This window comes from Oncorhynchus tshawytscha, linkage group LG09 (assembly GCF_018296145.1).
Source record: "Oncorhynchus tshawytscha isolate Ot180627B linkage group LG09, Otsh_v2.0, whole genome shotgun sequence".
In the NCBI taxonomy this organism is placed as follows: Eukaryota; Metazoa; Chordata; class Actinopteri; order Salmoniformes; family Salmonidae; genus Oncorhynchus; species Oncorhynchus tshawytscha.
In genome coordinates this window covers 34356579-34363355 of record NC_056437.1, presented here as the reverse complement: position 1 = coordinate 34363355, position 6777 = coordinate 34356579, and the positions used below count along the sequence as shown (strand labels likewise).

The window sequence follows — 6777 nt, the reverse complement described above, 5'->3', positions numbered from 1 at the left end:
CATGATCCTGTTGTCTAGATACTATAAATGTTACCTTGCATCTGCACTGTTCTACTCTGTTCTTCAGAGGCTGCCTGTTGTGATCATTTCGGACATATAATCTATGACCTTAAAAAACAAAACACAGATACACTCTCTGACCAGGAGATCAGAGCTTTCACGGAGCCTGTGCTGTGTCCTGCAGATTAGTGGTAACCCGATAAAGCGCTGTGTGACCTAATGATACTATCACCTGCACTCTGATCACCACTCAGTCACATCTAGACCTGCCAACAACACAGTCGGTCCCATATCCTGCAGCCCTCTGCTCGTGACTTAGCCTACCAACACCACAGAGTCTGGACAGACAGAGGCCCCTAGGTTTGCTCTAACCACAGTCTATCCCCTATTTGATTATTGTTGTTCCTCTCTTTAAGTGTCCCCCCCCCAATCCTCCCACTACTCAATGAGATGGCAGAGAATGGGGCTCACTGCGAGCTCCCTCAGTGGCACCTAGCAGCCAAGGAGCAGCACAACGGGCAGTCTGCAGGTAGGGACCTCTGAATGAATGACCATGACCATAAAGTGAATGATTGTTATTGTTGACGTAGCATACAGTGTAGGCCTAAGTATTTTTCTTCACACTGCCAACACTGCACTTTGACAGTATCACTTGAGTTTATTTAAGCTACAACCTAGCAGTTCACACTGACTGACATGTCTTTAGAGGCGGTTAAGGCAAACCCCACTGTGTGGGTATGTGTTGATAAAGACTCCTTGTCGCCGAGGGAGCGAAAGTAAAGGGACCGTGAGAAGCGCGTCTCTAGTGTTATGGAAGAAACCGCTCGTCACGCTACACTACTTCCTGCTTGAGCTGCTCATCACCCTGTAGGACTGGACGTGGAGGTGAGACACTCACTCAGACCCTCACCCGTCACCTGCTATTTGTTTAATTTATTTGACCACTTTTCTCCCCAATTTCATGTTATCCAATTGGTAGTTTTGTCCCATCGTTGCAACTCCCGTACGAACTCAGGAGAAGTGAAGGTCGAGAGCCGTGCGTCCTCCGTCCTTGCCATCATTTAGGACTAGTTTGTGTGGTCTTCTCAGTTTTGATATTGTTGAATATAAAGTGTTAGAATCAGTGTTACAAAGTAAGTGTTGATTCTAAAGTTTTGAATACAAAGTATTGAATAAGTGTTACAAAATGAGAAATACAAAGTATTGATTGTGTTGAAATAGAAAATATTATAGTGTGTGTAGAAACAGATGTTAAGTTCATGAATCCCCCCCCAACACTGATCTATTGCATGTCAGACTGAGCAAGTAAACAGTCTAGCTAGTCTGGTGTTTGTAGGAAGACGAAGGTCTGAGCCCACACACATACTCCCTACTGCTGAGGAGGGTGAGGTCTTGATAGGGCAGCCCAGCCACAGAAAGATGTGGAGACAGCAGGGTCAGAGTCTCCACTACAAGATAGAGGCTCTTTCTCAATCTGCCTTTCCTCTATCCCTCGCCTCCTTGTCTAACTGCATTTGGGGTTCAAGGTTCAAGGTCCCTCCCTTCGGACCTTCTCCTTCAAAATGTCTAGAGAAGGAGATGAGGAGAAAGGACATGCAGACAGACAGACCTTGACTCTCTCTGCTCCCCTCCTGGCTCGCTCCCCTGTACTGAATCCTGTCTGCCTGGCTGTACAGTCAGACAGTACAAGACAGGATCATTTATTAAAACAACTTCGTAAGCAGGGAGTAGTCAACCTTCATTGATGTAGCTATGAAAGACGCCAATTAGATGCCCTGCCAAAATAGTTAATTTTTTTCTTACCCAGCCCAGTTTAAAAAGTGTTTATCAGAATTATATGATGAGTTTATATAGAGTTCAGTTGAATAATACTCTTACAAACTTTATCACTGCAGGCTCAATGTTATTGATGATATGGAACCGGTTTCTGATATGAATAACTTTGCCCCAGGCATGATCCCTATGTTGATTTCCCTGTTTTTAGTCACCTAATACTCTATTGACGTAAGGGCCTTATTAAAGGAGGTCATTGTGCACACCTTGAGAGCCTCTTGAGTCTGAGGGCAACATGTTTATTTACTTAATGACAAGAGGATGTGGTGAACCTTGGGCATCACAAGGCGAGTATTGTGCTGCCAGAGTAAGTGGCTGCTCAGTTCAGGAAAGCACAAGTTGTTTTTACAGCAAGTGGATCACATGGTGAGAGAGGGAAAGATGGCGCTGCAGTGGATAGGAGCCGTCTTACTGGCTATTTTGAATATATATTTTTTTAGGCTGATCTGAACTTTTTTGTACATAATGTCTCCGCCATAATTTCCTATGACAGAAAACAACTTTTGGACATCAGAACAGCGATCACTAACCTCGATTTGGATGAACATTTCTACTTTAACAAGTCGGCAGCTCTGGATGTTCTGCACGCCATCAGTCATTGAATCAGATGGCTCATTCATCACAAAACCTACTGATATTTCCAACTACTTTAATTACTTTTTAATTGGCAAGATAAGCAAACTTAGGGATGACATGCCAGCAACAAACGCTGATACTACACTTCCAAGTATATCGGACCAAATGATGAAAGACAAGAATTGTACTTTTGAATTCTGTGAAGTCGGTGTGGAAGAGGTGAAATATTTATTTTTGTATATCAACAATGTCATGCCACCGGGGTCTGACAATCTGGATGGAAAATTTACTGAGGATAATAATAGCAGACGATATTGCCACTTCTATTTGCCACATCTTCAATTTAAGCCTAATAGAAAGTGTGTGCCCACAGGCCTGGAGGGAAGCTAAAGTCATTCCACTACCCAAGAATAGTAAAGCCCCCTTTATTGGCTCAAATAGCCGATCAATCAGCCTGTTACCAACCCTTAGTAAACTTCTGGAAAAATTGTGTTTGACCAGATACAATGTTATTTTACAGTAAACAAATTGGCAACCGACTTTCAGCACGCATATAGGGATGGGCACTCAACAAGAACGGCACTTATACAAATGATTGATGATTGGCTAAGAGAAAATTGATGATAAAATGATTGTTAGACTTCAGTGCAGCTTTTGACATTATCGATCATGCTGCTGGAAAAATGTATGTGTTATGGCTTTACACCCCCTGCTATAATGCGGATAAAGAGTTACTTGTCTAACAGGACACAGAGGGTGTTCTTTAATGGAAGCCTCTCAAACATAATCCAGGTTGAATCAGGAATCCCCCAGGGAATTGCTTTTTTTCAATCTTTGCTAATGACATGCCAATGGCTTTGAGTAAGGCCGGTGTGTCTATGTATGCGGATGACTCAACACTATACACGTCAGCTACTACAGCCACTGAAATGACTGCAACACTTAACAAAGAGCTGCAGTTAGTTTTGGAATGGGTAGCAAGGAATAAGTTAGTCCTAAATATTCCCAAAACTAAAAGCGTTGTACTTGGGACAAATCATTCACTAAACCCTCTCGTAATGAATAATGTGGAAATTGAGCAAGTTGAGGTGACTAAACTGCTTGGAGTAACCCTGATTGTGAACTGTCATGGTCAAAACATATTGATACAACAGTAGCTAAGATGGGGAGAAGTCTGTCCACTATAAAGCACTGCTGTGCCTTAACGACACTATCAACAAGGCAGGTCCTACAGGCCCTGGTTTTGTCGCACCTAGAATCCTACTGCGCCAGATGTGGCAGGGCTTGCAAACTATCACGGATTACAAAGGGAAACCCAGCTGCGAGCCGCCCAGCGACCCAAGCCTACCAGGCAAGCTAAATGCCTACTAGGCTCACTTTGAGACAAGCAAACTGAACCATGTATGAGAGAACCAGCTGTTCTGGACTACTGTGTGATCTTGCTTTGCGTAACCAATGTAAGTCCTTTAAACAGGTTAATGTTTGCAAGGCCGCGTGGCCAGACAGAATACCAGAACGCGTGTGCTAACCAGCTGGCAAGTGTCTTCACTGACATTTTCAACCTATCCCTGACCCGGTCTTTGATACCAACTTATTTCAAGTAGACCACCATAGTCCCTGTGCCCAAGAATGCCAAGGTAACCTGCCTAAATGACTACCTCCCCGTAGCACTGACATCTATATCCATGAAATGCTTTGAAAGGCTGGTCATGGCTCACATCAACACCATCATTCCAGACACCCTGGACCCCCTCCAATTTGCATACTGCTCCAACAGTTCCACAGATGACGCATTCTCTATTGCACTCCACACTGCCCTCACCCACCTGGACAAAAGGAATACCTATGTAAGAATGCTGTTCATTGACTACAGCTAGGCATTCAACAACAGTCCCCTCCTAGCTCCTCACCAAGCTCAGGACCCTGGGACAAGGCGGTGAGGGTAGGCAACAGTACATCCGCCACACTGACCATCAACACAGGGGCCTCTCAGGGGTGTGTGCTTAGTCCCCTCCTGTACTCCCTGTTTACCCACGACTGTGTGGACATGCATGACTCCAACACCCTCATCAAGTTTGCTGACAACACAACAGTGTTAGGACTGATCATCGACGACGATGAGGCAGCCTATAGGGAGGAGGTCAGAGACCTGGCAGTGTGGTGCCAGGACTGCAACCTCTCCCTCATCTTCAACAAGACAAAATAGCTGATTGTGGACTATAGGAAATGGAGGAGCAAGCACACCCTCATCCACATCGATGGGGCTGTAGTGGAGCGGGTCAAGAGCTTGAAGTTCCTCGGTATCCACATCACAAAGGAATTAACATGGTCCAGACACACCCACACAGTTGTGAAGAAGGCATGACAGCTCCTCTTCGTTTGCAGGAGGCTGAAAAGATTTGTCATGGGCCCTCAGATTCTATCAGAAGTTCTACAGCTGCACCACTGAGAGCATCTTGATTAGCTGCATCACCGCTTAGTACTGCAACTGCAAGGTACCCGACCGCAAGGCGCTACAGAAGGTGGTGAGTACAGCCCAGTCATCACTGGGGCCAAGCTCCCTGCCATCCAGGACCTCTATACCAGGCTGTGTAAAAGGAAGCCCCAAAAGACTCCAGCCACCCAAGCCTTAGATTGTTCTCTTTGCTTCCGCAAGGCAAGCAGTACCGGAACATCAAGTCTGAAACTAACAGGCGCCTGAACAGCTTCTATCCTCAAGCCATCAGACTGCTAAATAGATAACAAAATGGCTACTATCTGCATTGACCCTTCTATTGTTATTTATGACTGTCTCTATGCACACTCACGCTCAAAATTCTACAAACACACACATTCATACTGACTCTACACACATGCAAACACTCGTATACAATCATCACGTACGCTGCTGTTACTCTGTTTATCATACCTTATCCCTATACATATTTCAAATAAAAATATTTGTCACAAATGTGCTGAGTACAACAGGTGTAGACCTTAAAGTGAAATTCTTACTTACAAGTCCTTAACCAACAATGCAGTATTATGAAAAATAAGTGTTAAGTAAAAAATACAGTACAAATAACAAATAATTAAAGAGCAGCAGTAAAATAACAGCAGTGAGGCTATATACAGGGGGTACCGGTACAATCTTAAATCGAACCCTACCACTCCAGTATCTCTACACATTGTAAATATGTTATTGGCACTGACCCTGGAACTGACCTTGTAAATAATTTACTTACATTCCCGTGTTCTTATTTCTCGTGTTTTTTGTTGTTGTTGTACTTGAATTTGTATTTTTTATGGTACTACTGATAATGATTACTGCATTGTTTGGAAAGAGCAAGCAAGAAAGGCATTTCACTGTACTAGTGCACGTGACAATAAAACTTGAAGTTAAGGGTTAGGGTTGAGCCAGCATGTGGACATGAATCTAAATTTAAGGTTAGGTTTAGGATTATAGTTGAGGCTAAGGTAAGGGTTGAGCCAGCATGTAGACATGGAGCTAGGTTTAGGGTTAGGATTAGAGTTGAGGCTAGGGTTAGGGTTGAGCCAGCATGTGGACATGGAGCTAGGTTTAGGGTTAGGATTAGAGTTGAGGCTAGGGTTAGGGTTGAGCCAGCATGTCGACATGGAGCTAGGGTTAGGTTTAGGATTATAGTTGAGGCTAAGGTAAGGGTTGAGCCAGCATGTGGACATGGTGTTAGGGTTAGGGTTGAGCCAGCATGTGGACATGGAGCTAGGGTTAGGGTTAGGTTTAGGATTATAGTTGAGGCTAAGGTAAGGGTTGAGCCAGCATGTGGACATGAATCTAAGTTTAGGGTTAGGTTTAGGAATATAGTTGAGGCTAGGGTAAGGGTTGAGCCAGCATGTGGACATGGAGCTAGGTTTAGGGTTAGGATTAGAGTTGAGGCTAAAGTAAGGATTGAGCCAGCATGTGGACATGGAGCTAGGTTTAGGGTTAGGATTAGAATTGAGGCTAAAGTAAGGGTTGAGCCAGCATGTGGACATGGAGCTAGGGTTAGGATTAGAGTTGAGGCTAGGGTAAGGGTTGAGCCAGCATGTGGACATGGTGCTAGGGTTAGGCTTACGGTTAGGGTTAGGGTTGAGCCAGAAGGTGGATATGAGGGCCTCCCGAGTGGCGCAGTGGACTCATGAGGCGGCACACAATTGGCCCAGCGTCATCCGGGTTAGGGGAGGGTTGCACTCTGACATGGTCGCCAGTTGTACGGTGTTTCCTCCGACACATTGGTGTGGCTGGCTTCTGGGTTAAGCGAGCAGTGTGTCAAGAAGCAGTGCAGTTTGTCAGGGTCATGTTTTTGAGGACACATGGCTCTCGACCTTTGCCTCTCCCTAGTCCTTATGGGAGTAGCAGTGATGGGACAA

The 6777-nt window shown here is 44.8% G+C and overlaps 1 pseudogene; it reads left to right on the top strand.

The window, feature by feature from the left end:
* The first annotated feature begins 450 nt into the window (after positions 1–450).
* LOC112257849 overlaps positions 451–6777 on the top strand; it is a 107039-nt pseudogene continuing 100712 nt past the window's right edge.